The sequence below is a fragment of the Lithobates pipiens genome, unplaced genomic scaffold (genome assembly GCF_037356315.1).
Source record: "Lithobates pipiens isolate NorthernLeopardFrog02 unplaced genomic scaffold, aLitPip1_a1.2 Scaffold_28, whole genome shotgun sequence".
Taxonomy (NCBI): Eukaryota; Metazoa; Chordata; class Amphibia; order Anura; family Ranidae; genus Lithobates; species Lithobates pipiens.
Genome location: NW_027507789.1, coordinates 189898426 through 189912186, shown reverse-complemented (window position 1 = coordinate 189912186; position 13761 = coordinate 189898426). Strand labels below are relative to the sequence as shown.

General features: G+C 41.8%; 1 protein-coding gene across 2 annotated transcripts in view; it reads left to right on the top strand.

Moving 5' to 3' along the window:
• The window catches only part of ASIC2 (acid sensing ion channel subunit 2), a 1070968-nt gene that overhangs the window by 905823 nt on the left and 151384 nt on the right, over positions 1 to 13761 (top strand). The gene's annotated exons all lie outside the window — the stretch shown is intronic.

Here is a 13761-nt window from a genome sequence, read left to right as displayed (position 1 = left end):
AAAAGTGTCCATTTACAAAAGCACAAAAGGCAACTTTTTCAAATCGCCAAAGTTTTATTACATGGATCTCACTGTGTTTGCTTCATATGTTTGACCTTCTTTGTATTCTGCATGCAAAAAAAGTCATGTACAAAGATTATGCAACAGGTTTTTTTCTCGTAAAAATACTGCACACCGGTGTCTGGAGTTAAGAATGAATTTCTATGAGGAGAGCAGATGAAGGAATAATTTCAGGTAGTGATAACATACCAATTAATGAGAAATAGAGACATTAAAATGTTAAATGTTTATTTCATAAGGGAAAAATTACTCCACGCTCATATAATTTTTTTTTATCTGAGCAGAACATTTTGATGGGTAATTAACAAGAGGTAAAATGCCAATTACATTAAAAATAATGCTAATGATGTTTCAGTTCATAGTGCGGACCAAGGCTAGAGGCCCAAGACTTCGTTTTGTAAAGTGCAAAAGCTGTTCCAAAACAGACGCGGGCTGGGGATCAGAGCTTTTTTTTTTATGGTTGGCTAGAGATTAGGCTACTAGAAAATTATACTATGGGGTTTAACAGTAAGAGAGGCAAGGAAATTCTATTATGTCTGCATTAGGATGTCATCACTCCTCTCGATGCGTAAATTACTCACAGATGAACAGTGCCTGGCCATGATTGATGTACCTGTCGTGATAAAGAGGAACGGGTCACAGATATTTCGAGGTGAATGTTCTCGTGTCTGCTTTAATAATGAGCCAACAAAATTAAGTTTTGATTGATACATTTTGTCTCAGTAATACCGTCAGGGATAAACAAAGCACCAGAATTACTTTGGATTTTACTTTTGTCATTTAAACTGCAGACTATGCTGTACTCAATATTTCAACTAACCTATAGTCTTAGAAAACATACTTTTGAATTACTTGTTAAGACAAAGCTTTATTTTTTAATGGTTCATTTCCTTTCTAGCTAAAGGCATTTTAAAATCCAAATGGAAAGGTCAAATTTTACTTGCAGATTTTGACTTCGGAAAGAATGAAGAAAGTACAAATATCCAGTTTTATTTCTTAAAATAATTTTTTTGCCAAAGCCTCTTCACAGGTGAATTTTGGCGCCCTATTCATACTTTAGAAGCCTCCACCAGAGTTCCACTGGTTTAAAGGGTTACTAAGCCCTCTTTTTTTTCTTTTTTTTTTTAAATAACAAACATATCATACTTACCTCCACAGTGTAGTTTGTTTTGAACAGAGTGGCCCCGATCCTGGTCTTCTGGGGTCCCCCAACGGCGCTCGTGGCTCCTCCCCGCATCGGGAAACCATCTAGGAGAAGTGCTCTCCTTGGAGTTCCCCGTGCAGGTGCACTCCAGAGTCTAGCATTTGCATCCATAAACACAGAATGCCAGACTCGACCCCACCCTGGCGCCCATGTCATTGGATTTGATTGACAGCAGTGGGACCCAATGGCTGCGCTGCTATCAATCTATCCAATCAAAAGCCTAGACAATGGACAGAGTGTGAGCGCGTCTCCGGCGTGGGAATTACGGGGCTCAGGTGAGTAAAACGATGGTCAGTGACAGAAGTTTTTTCACCTTAATGCATAGCAGGCATGAAGGTAAAAAAACACGAGGGTTTACAACCCCTTTAAGGAATAACAGGACAGTTTTGGCTAATTTATACTTGATTTGACAATAAATGGGAAGTGCTGGGCTTTCCTTTCTAATCTTTATCCAAATAGATAACCCTCGAGCAGCATGTAATTTCTCTCCTTGTATAAAGACGGTGTGAATTTTTTTTTCCTTGCAAATTCAACAGGGTTGCCTAAAGTATGGATCTGACCATCACCGACTAAATTTCAAAACGCAATTCCCCAAAAATTTGCAATTTGATATATAAGGCAGGATCAAAAAATCATAATCCCTATATAGTATGGATAATCTAGTTCCCGAACACCTGTGACAAGTTCACCTTTGTCCTTTTTGATGGAGCAAAATCTGCCATTTGCTGCATGCAAAATGCATTTCAGGAAGAAATCCTGTTCTTTTTTTATGTGGCTGCAGTGAAAAACCGAGGCAGAGTCTATGAGCCCATTTACACCTTCACATGTGTTTTACCATTCACACTGTAGGCACACAGAATAGTGTAAATCCTGCCGAAACTATCTCAAGGTAAAATGTTAAAATTGCCCCATTATGTGGGGAGCTGTGGACTGACTTCATATGCAAAATGTGGCATTTCTAAAAATTATTCAAAAGCTTTTATATAAAAAACAAAACAAAAGATGTAGAATATTGTATAATATGTTTATTACTTGTGTACATGAACATCAAGAGAAAAGGATCCACATTACATAACACTTCTTACTACAGTAAATCTTATCTTACATGCGCTGTTTGTCAGCAAATAAAAGTGGCTCAAACCTTAATTAAGTGATTGATTGTACACAGAAGATGGAAAATCTGATTGCCCAATAACTACATCATTATGTACCAAAATTAGGTCATTTCTGCAGGATGGTTAATTTGTCCCTTTAATTACTGACCTACTTAAATTATAAACATTCCAAGCTTAATTAGATGCAGTCTATAGTTTACCTGCGTTTAATGAAGAGCAGAATCTGAGTACGGTAACTAATATGCATTACCAATTAAAGATCCACCCTAACAGGCCACCCTGAAGTTTGACAAGAGTGTTAATGACTGAAATGTACAGCTTTTGGGGATCTTTATACATGACCAAATCCGGTAAAATTTCTCAAAACTGGAGCAACTGTGCATGGCAACCAACCAGCTTCTATCTTCAGCTTGTTCAGTTAAAATGGTAATATTGCAATATTTTTCCAAATTCAGATAATATTATAACTCGTTTGTTTTTTTGTTGTTTTTTTTTTTCCTCCTTGTGGCTTCCTTTTTTAGCTGTCCCATATTCTCTTTCTGTTCCCGTGTCACTGGGACCTATAGAACCCTTTGTGAGTTGCTGTAATGTTTGTGCTCCAGTTCTGCACTACAACTTCTAATCCAGCATTTCTTTCTTTCTTCTCTACCAGGGGCGTTGCTAGGTCTATAAAAGATCTGGGGCTAGAGCCCATAGCAGCGTAGTAAAGAAACTCATATGCTTGGGCGGGCATAAGCATGTATATACAGTAATATACACGTGTGTGTGTATATATCCCTGGAGACCTCCTTCCCTTACATCAGGGTCCCCAGAGAGCCCTCCCCTGACATCAGGGTCCCCAGAGAGCCTCCTCCTTACACCAGGATCCCCCAGAGAGCCTCCCACTTGCATCAGGGTTCCCAGAGAGCCCCCACTTATATCAGGATCCCCAGAGAGCCTCCCCCTTAAAATCAGGGTCTCCAGAGAGCCTCCCCCTTGCATCAGGGTCCCCAGAGAGCCTCCCCTCCGCTTGGGGACTCCTGCAGAGACTTGGGCCTATGGGCCCCAGATTCGGGGCTATAGCCCCAAAAGCCACCCCCTAGCAATGCCACTGTCCTCCACTATGCTTCTCCTTCTCCTCCACAGCAGTTATTAACAGTGGCTGTGTCCCTCCGGCTGTGTGCTGTTCTCTAGATCAGTGGTTCTCAACCCTGTCCTCAAATACCCCCAACAGGCCATGTTTGCAGGTTTCCCTTTATCTTGCATATGTGCTTTAAATCAGAGTCAATGGCTTGGTATTTTGGACAGCTATTTTTTTAAGAGAAATTCCCAAAACATGGCCTGTTAGTACTTAAGGACAGGGTTTCGAACCACTGAACTACATGGCTGTACGTAGCATTGTAGTAGAAAGCAGAAACATACGTATTCCACAGACTCAAACAGGACTCCATAGGTCCTAGGAGCACTGAGAAAATGGGAATGTAGTGGCATGAGCAGAGGACAATTGAAAAGGAAGCTCTGAGGAGGAAATTAAAAATAAATTCAAATGCATGTGAGTTATGTTATTTCTTTTTAGGAAAAACGTTGACTTTAATACCACTTTAAGCTATAAAGATGAAAGATGGAAGCTGATTGGTTGCCATGCACAGCTGCTCCAATTTTGGTAAATTCCCCTTTGAATCTTCTGCATCATTAGCTTTACAACAACAAATACGGCCAAAATGATGTAGTTGGTTGTTCAGGGTTTCACTCACATTGTTATTGAAAGGGTGTCGCTATAGTAGGTGTACCCGGGATATACCTATCTGTCGGGCTCATTTGATGCAATTGTCTCTGATTAGAATGCATAAATGTATGTTTAGAATAATTAAAAGTAATTCAGGAATGGTAAAAAAAAAAATAATTGCATTGGTACTACATTTGAATAAAATAAAGCTGCTCTATAGTAAGTCAAATGAAGGGCTCTACAACACCTACTTGGACTCTTTCATACAGGATTAGAAAAGTAATCCCTTCAATTCAGTTTTCCTTCCTGTAATGAGGAGTATCACATGCTACTAGAGCTTGATAGGGAAAGTTATACCTCTGTTTATGAATTTGTGTTGGCAGGATACTTTTGTAATTCAGATATAGGAGAAACCATGTATAGGCCGCCCAGACAATTCCTGTAAGATAGTACACAGTGATAATACTGTGTAAACTGTTTTCTAAAGATTGAAAAAATGCAAGATGTACTTTGCTGTGAAACTATAACAATCGCATTTGTTTTTATGAGCAGTAGTATAACATCATTTTTTGCAAACATTTACGGACCTCTTAAAAGCCAGCTTCACCCAATATTAGATGCCAGGAAATGGCTTAAATTAAGCAGTTGCCTTTTTTCTTTGGGGCCTATTTACACCACAATGCTGTGCAATGCACGCATAGTCATGTATTGATGCACTTTGCGGTGTATTAAATGGCTTATTCAAAGCTCTATTGAGTTTATTGTTTATTGAGTTAAGAAAAAAAAAACTCCTTTAATTTCCTCCATATACTCAGCTGTCCCGATTTGCCATGGCTTGGCACATAAACATTTGTGAAGATTAAACCCCATCATTCTGTACTGCACCATTTCCAGCCTGAGATCACACGCAGAATGCACAGCCTCTAGACTGATAGCTACAAAATGAGCCGGAACATTTAATATGGCTGATAAAATCCAGTACTATGTCAAGCATGTCAGCTCTGAGCCAATAGGCCAGGCATCATCCAGCTGCTGGAGTACACACTGTGATTTATTACTAGATTCCACCTACATAGTAATGCAAACCTTATACTGTGCTATCTTGGTAGAATGTGACATATTGGATATATTAAAAAATTTTGAATGCAATATTGGACGTATTACAATATATTGTAATATAGTTAGGTCCTGCTCTGCGGGGTACAGTTTTCTATTACAACTTTGTTTCATGGCTACAAAGCAAATTTATCAGACCTGGGATTGTTTTTTTTCAGCTTTTCTTCTCAGAAGAATTGTTCTCGGCTTCTAAAATGCATCAGATGTGTGTGTGAAAAGATAGAAGAGGTGCGAGGCCGGTGCTTCCAAAACGTTTGTCAGTTCAGTAGTACCACAGTAAGAACAGTTGAGTGTACTTTCTGTATTATTGAGAATTTACATCTACCTCCCACCATCCAAACTGGAAACTCTTCTTTGTAAAATATCTACAGCAAGCGGCAGAAGCAGGCCAATTGTGTTTCCAGGTTGTGCCCTCTATTGGCTAGCTTTTGACTAAGCTTTGTCCGTATATAAATGTTAGCAGGGACGGACTGACCATTTGGCCACTCTGGCACTGCCCGAGGGCCCTGGGCCACTAGGGGGCCCCATCAGCATTGCCAGCCTCAGTAAAACCAAGGACAGTATGTAGAAATATCCCTTGCTGACATCCTTTTGGTCTAAAAATCCAGAGATTATAGCTGCCCCACTTCTCCAGTACCTTCTCAGCCAATAGAAACATGTCTAAGTATACTGTGTGATTGTATACTGTTTGTGTGTATACAGTGTGGCCCCATAATCTCTGATTGCCTGGGGGCCCCATCATCTCCTATTGCCCGGGGGCCCCATGAGTTGTCAGTCCGCCCCTGAATGTTAGCTTTGCTATGTACTGCTTAAAGCAGAGACCTGCAACTACAGTGGTACACATGAAGTAGGGTATACTTCATTGTACCTTTTGTTCTGCATGCACTCCATTGCACTCAAGATGGAGAAAGGAACTGTGCCAGCTATTCTTATGGCATCATCGTATAAAGCTGTTGGTGTTTGTGATGAAGATGATGACTAAAGATGTGTTATTTCTCATTATGTCTATTTATAAGCCAGGGAACACATTCTTACTCTAGTTTCTCTACAATCAAAAATGTATTTATTTCTCTATCACTAAGGGACACAGGATTCAGTTATTCAGAGACAATTGGGTATATTGCCATCTACAAGAAGAATTGGACACTAGCAAACAAAAAAGCCATTGGCCGGCCACATAAAACCCATCCCACTGCCAGCATGCTTCAGTTTTTGCTACTGTTCTAGGAGGATGGACAACTTTTCTCTATTGAGAAATATTTACCTATTTTATAGATCTGTTTCTCCCTTTTGGGAATGGATTTTTTTTTTTCAATAATGACTTCATTTATGTGCTGCTGAACTGGGCCCTATATCAGTGGCAGCTGGTGCTCAATATTTTTAGGGGGGGGGGAACTAACAACACCCCCCCATCCTTTTTTGAAGCCAATTAGAGCCTCAGGCTCTAATTATGCTTCAAAAACCATTGGAATCCATGCATCTGGCGCCCCGCATAGATTAGGGGGCCAGGCGCATGGATTGGGGGGGGGGGGCTTCTCTATATACAGCTATGCATAGTAGTGTATCCTCAGCAATAGCTTTGTGAGGCCATACCCAGACTCCACTGGACAGAAGATTGCCAGAACTGCCTGGAATGTCCTTCAGGCAGTGGGCTCTGCCTTCCAGGTCCAGAGCCTGCCACAGCTCCTGATGTGACACAATCGCTGAAGAGTCTTTAAAGAATAGGCCATGTGGGCCAAGGATTAGTATATACTACATTTATCGGTACTGTTGATTGCCATTATTACTCTGTTTTCTGTTGGTTTCCATAAAAAGGCTAAAATGCTGGTCAAATTGTTCATCACTAGTTGCATGCATACTCTCTAACTTTTGTTCCTGCCTGTTTTGCATGAAGTAGCACAATCCTGCAATCGCTCCTATTTGCAAGAGACATTTGATTTTAGATAAAGTAGTCCTTGCTGCTGCCTACAATGACTTGGTAACCTTCAGCCACTTGAACCTCCAGCTGCTGTTTTGTGAGTACCCAAGATTTTTATCTGGTGTTCACAATTGGGTTGGTTTTGTTAAACAGGTCAACATTTTGGATCCAAAGTGCAAGGGGAGCATTTTCGTTATATTGGACCTCTCCAGTTTATAATCCCATAACCGCCCCAGGGTGGCCTGCACAGGGTGGTTCTGACACATTTGGATTGTTTTTCCCTGCTTGAATGTATACACTCTTCTGGGTCTTCCTCAGCTCCGTCAGATGTGGCACTCTATTCTACCTTATCTGGGGAGAAGTTCTCTGCAGCTATGCTAGAATCTATGCACCAGATTGCAACTATGCTTGCTGACTCAAAACCGAAAGGCAGTAAATGTACTTCTATACTTTTACTTTCTCTTTTACTTTTACTTTCTTGCTCTCAGGCTTAAAGAGGAAGTAAACCCTGATGGGTTTACTTCCTCTTTGATTCCCTGCAAAGGTAAAGCATAATGGACTACTATGCATCGCATAGTAGTCCATTATGTGTCACTTACCTGACACAGGAGCCAGCGAAGTCACCGCTGTCCCCTGTAGTCCGGAGCATCCATCTTCTCGGTGGGTCTCGCTGCTCCGCCGCTGTCATTCTGGCGAAGCCGCGAGGCGCCACTCGCGGCATGCGCCGTAGACATCGGTGCCTGTCTTTCGGGAAATATCTCCTAAACCGTGTAGGTTTAGGAGATATTTCTTGGACCTACAGGTGAGCCTTAATCTAGGCTTACCTGTAGGTCAAAGTTGGTTGTAAGGGTTTACAACCACATTAAAGATACTGTATCAGTTCTTATTAATTTGGTGCATGTCACCTTAAAAAATAGAACAGCCTGTAGATTTTAATTTGTTTTTTTCCAAAGTTGTGATTTTAGTAAAATATTTCTCACACACCATATGGGTAACTTACGCCCTACAACACATTCTGCTACTCCTGCTGAAAATATGGGCATACCACATATGTGAGACTTTTTTGCTGCCTAGCCACATAGTGAGGTGCAAAATCCATGGAGCACATCAGGCTTTCAATGGGCATGTATTTAGCATTTAATTTCCTGACTGCTTATTACACTTTTGGAGGCTGTAAAGTGCCAGGACAGTAGAAATACCCACAACATGACCCCATTTTGGAAAGCAGACACGCTAACATATTGCAAAGAGGCATGGTAAGTCTTTTGAAGATTTACAAAGTTATTATTATTATCATATAGGATTTATGAATGAATGAATGAATAATTTGTATAGCGCACAATGCGAACTGAAACGCCTCAAGGCGTTGTGAAGAGCTTTGTTATCCACCTTCTAGAAGAGGAAGGTCTTGAGTTTTTTCCTATATAGCGCCAACAGTTTGTGTAGCTCTTTACAACATGAGGGCAGACAGTACAGTTACAATGCAATTCAATACAGGAGGAATCAGAGAGAACTGCTTCGCTAGAGCTTGCAATCTAGGAGGAAGTGTCAAGTGACACAAAAAGTAATAGCTGTGGGGAATGAGCTGGTGGGGAAAGTAAATGTACAGTTGTTAGCTGAGGGCCAGATAGGCTTCTCTGAAGAGAAGTGTTTTCAAGGATCATCTAAAAGCGAGCAGAGTAGGAGATAGTCGGACAGATTGGGGTAGGGAGTTCCAAAGGATAGGAGAGGCTCTGGGAAAGTCCTGGAGGCAAGAATGGTAGGAGGTGACAAGGCAACTAGAGAGCAGGAGGTCTTGGAAGGAAACGAAGGGAACGAGTAGGTTGGTATTTTGAGACTAGGTTAGTGATGTTATTGTTATAAGTTATTATAATATATATTGTTAGAATTTTGAATTTAATTTGTTGGGTGAGTGGAAGCCAGTGGAGGAATTGACAGAGAGGAGTAGCAGACACTGAGTGGTTGGTAAAGTGGACGAGCCCAGCATCCATGATGGACTGAAGGGGGGGATAGCCTATGTAAAGGTAATCCTGTGAGGAGGGAGTTGCAATAGTCGAGGCAGGAGATGACCAGGGAGTGAACTTATGTCATTGGTTAGGAAGGGGCATATTTTGGAGATGTTGTGGAGGTTGAGATGGCAAGATTTGGAAAGTGTTTGGACGTGGGGCTTAAAGGATAGTTCAGAGTCCAGGACTACACCTAGAACCTTGGCATGTGGGGACAGGCTGATAGTAGTGCTATTGATCTTGACAGAGAAATCGGGGGGAAGGGGCACGTGGGGGAAGAAAAATCATGAGCTCACTTTTGGATAGATTGAGTTTGAGGAAGTGGTGTGACATCCCGGCTGATATGTCTGTTAGTAAATTAGTGATATGGGGGGAGATTGAATGAGTCCTTTTATTTAAAGATTTCTTATACACAGCATAGGCATACTTATCTTTACACCCCAAAACACAGTCTGCTAGTCTTCTTGAGTATGGGGATAGGACATGAGACTTTTTTCTCGCCTAGTCACAGAGAGGAGCCCGAATTCCTAGAATCACCTCCAGGATTTGAAGGAGCATAAAAAATGCATCTGATTTCCTTACTACCTCTGAATCAGAGGCCCTGGACTACCAGGAATGTAGAAACACTCATAAAATTACCACATTTTTAAAAACAGGCACCCCAAGTTGAAAAGGTAAACGCTGGCCATGATCTGCAACACTAAAAACCCTGCTGCTGGTTGTGATCACAACCTGAAAACACCGGCACTGGCCTGGATCAGCAAACTTGAAACACTGGCTCTGGCTGTAATCAGGCGCTGGCTGTGGTCAGTTAGGGGTACTGTGATCAGGTAGATTTGTGTGCTGTAACACTGCCCACAGTTGGCACCTAGCTCTCCCTTGCTTCCACAATGGCTGTGTGTGTGTGACAACAGGGGAGAGCTGGTTGTGATTGTTGTGAGTGGTTTAAGTGATCATGTAGTGAAGAGACACTTTCTGTGTACCTTGTCTGTGATCTGCATTGTACAACCACACTTACTGCATGCTGGCAACATTTTAAAGACAGCCATTTAAAGTAGGAAGTGTGCCGCCATTTAACTGTAGCAGATGGTCTTGCAGTGGTTAAGAATCCTATTGACTACGTTTAGAAATCATTTTCACATCATTGTTTATGCTAGCAGGCCCTGCTTTGCAACCTACATAGCCAGTTATGTCCGTATGTCAAACTTTAGGGGAATAGACTAAATTTGTCACAAGCTAAAATCCTTACTGACCTTGTAGACTGCATAGAACCTATGCTTCAGCCATGTACTACTTTTTAGATGGTTTAATCAACATTGTCTTATTTCTTGAATTATTCACCTCTCTAAATATGCAGAGAACTCATTGGCTAAAATGTTGGTTTGTGGAACAGCAATGTAAAAAATAATTACAGTGCATGTCTTTTAAAGGTTAATGGCTCTTTGGCGCTTACTTGGATGTGCTCATAAAAAAATGTCACTGAGGAGTAAAAGTACTAATTTGCCCCAGCAAAATAAGCTTATAGGGCATTTACACTTTAGCAGCAAAACTAGGAAATTATTTACTTTATATTTGTTAAATATCCTCATTTACATAGCAAAACAAAAAAATTTATAAAATAAAAATAGTAGCTTACCCTTTTCAGGTGGGCTTTTATGAAACTTCCATGAAGAAGAAATTCTGCTTCATTTCCAATTGTTATGAAGAGGCTGGGAAGCAGCGTTTACCCTATCTGGAGTTAGTAATCTCATCAAGTGTGCTAAATTTAAGCCAGGTACACACTAATGCCGTGTACACACGACTGGACTTTCTGGCAGACTAGGTCCGAAGGTCTTCCCGACAGACTTTTGAGCGGAATTCCAACGGACTTTCCCACATACAATCACACCAAAGTCTGATGAATTTGAACGTGATGACATATGACCGGACTAGAATAAGGAAGTTTATAGCCAGTAGCCAATAGCTGCCCTAGCGTCGGTTTTTGTCGATCGGAATAGCATACAGGCGAACAGATTTTTCCACCAGACTCAAGTCCGTCTGAAAGATTTGAAACGTTCTAAATCTAAGTCTGTCTGATTTTTCATCAGTAAAGGTCCGATGAAGCCCACACATGGTCGAATTGTCCGACAGATTTGTTCCGGCGGACCTTTGCTGTCAAAAAGTCCTGCCGTGTGTACACGGCATTACAGCCCAGCGGGTTGCACGAAAAAAAAACTGACAGCTCTGGTGGGAGCCCAGCAAGGTTAGTTCAGCGATCCCCCCTACTGAGCTGTTGTGTTCTGACAGGGGGACAGTTCCCTCGCCAGAACACTCCGATCAGCCCTCTCTGCCATTGTCTCAGAGCACTGAATGGTAGTCGGTCAGCTGCTGGTTTTTAAGTCCGACATTTGGCCCATGTGTCTGACATACACACGGGCCGAATGTCGGACAATTTTTTTTTTCAACTGCCCGTTGTCTCCCGACATTAGACCCATGTGTACGGAGCTTAAAACACTGTCCTACTCAACAAAAAGTGTTAATAGTTTAGTTTAGTTTTAGTTTTAGGAGCAGAGTTTCTCTATTGTATGGTAATTAGAACTATCCTAAGTTAGTCCCCAGCCCAGCTGATCATGCTGAGCTGGCTAAGAAATGCTTGTAGTCAGCCATGACACTTGCTCCTCAGAAACATCTAAAAGGTAGGAAATATTAAACAAAAATTAGACATGCTGTGTGAATAGGAACACATTCACGGAGGCCAAGAAGAGTACCTTTTGTTACTCCCAGGCTTCAAGCTCCAAAGCCAGGCCCAAATCAAGAGCACAGTTCAATCACAGGCCCTTGGCCCCTAAATCCTCCAAGTGTACAGACAAGTGCTCTTTAGTATTAAGGGACGCCCCACTTTGGAAAGTGAAGAATGTCTGACCTGTATACAAACCTGATCAGAAAGCATCTTGGATGCCTCGCTTCAGTAAGTGATTTCCAGGGTCTATAATCTAGAGTCCACTCTCCACCACTCCCAGCCTCATATTGTTCAGTCTGCCTGTGCCTTCATAAAGACTAGCAGCTCCATGCTGCTCTAGCAGAACCAAGGAGTTAATGGCATTGTTCCAACAGCATACAGGTTTCAAGGTTTTTATTCCCACATTCTCATTGTTACAAAACCAAAATGGGGCATACAACCTATTTTGGATTTAAAGGCTTTAAATGGATTCAGGTCCAAAAAAATTACACATGGAACCCATCAGGTCTGTCATCGATCAGGAAGAGTTTCTAGGCATACTTTTTATGTCCCTATCTTATCTTATTATTTTTCTGTAGAAGCACAGCTCTTCCATTTGGTCTGTCTTCTGCACCTCAAGTGTTCACCAACATGTTGGCACCTTTGCTAGCCTTACTATACTCCCAAGGAATTCCCAGTGTGGGATACTTGGGTGATCTTTTACTGAGGCAACAGTTGGCGCACATACTGACTGATAATGTGATGCAGACAGTCCAGAGATAAAAAAAATTGTTTGACACATTGCTTGAGAAAACTTGGACTAATCCTAGACACTGCCAAGCCTGAGCTTTCCCCAGGAAAAACTACAAATTCTTTCTGCTCACAGGCTCCACAGTCAAGGAGCCGCCCAACTCTGATTCTGTGTGAGAGTTCTGGGCTTGATGGTAGCCTTCTTTAAGCAACCTTATTTGCTTTGTTTCACTCCAGACCCCTACAACACAACATTCAATCATTGTGGGATAAATCGGGTTCAATCTGTAGACAAACCTTGCACCGAGGCAAGGGTAACTTTGGCCTGGTTAAGTCCAACTTTGGTGTTTGGGGAAATCCTAACACATGCTAGCCTGAAGGGTTGGGGAGGAGTCCTTGACACCTTGTTGTCGGTACAGGGGACATGTTTGACATAATAATATATTCTTTTGATAACATTACAGCAAACTCCTAGCACCTGAATGCTGGACATCCTGATTGAAGGATCGTGCAATAAGGATCCAGTTGGACAATGCTTTTGCCTCAATAGGGACTGTTCTTCCATCTCTTTGTCTGGCTCTATTACATCAAAGGGCATTTACCTTCACTGCTTGGATGTAGTATGTGCTGTTTGTTTATTTTTTTACATCTTTGTACAAATTATGGAAACAAATGTCCACCCTCTCCTGCCAGCGGGCATTCTGTTTGAGTGCTTCTCAGATTTTCAAGGCTAACAAATATTCTCTTCACCCATTTCTCTTACCCCTGGATGTTTAGGCCTTAAAGGAGTTGTAAAGGCAGAAGGTTTTTTTTTTTTTTTAATCTTAATTGCATTTCATCTTTTATGCATTAGAATAACCCCCCCCCCCCCCCCCAGAATTCCCCTTATTACCTACCTGAGCTCCTTCTCTCTCCAGCAATGTCCACGATCCCTTATTACCTACCTGAGCTCCTTCTCTCTCCAGCAATGTCCACGATGGCTGTCAATCAAAGTCAGTCAGCCAATCAGGGGTGAGAGGGGTAGGGGCTCCATGTCTGAATGGATGCACAGAGCTATGACTCAGCTTGGGTGCCTCCTGTAGCAAGCTGATGGCTGAGGGGCACTCAAAGGAGGGAGGGGCAAAGAGCAGCAAAGAGGGACTCGAGAAGAGGAGGATCAGGGCTGCTCTGTGCAAAACCAACTGCACAG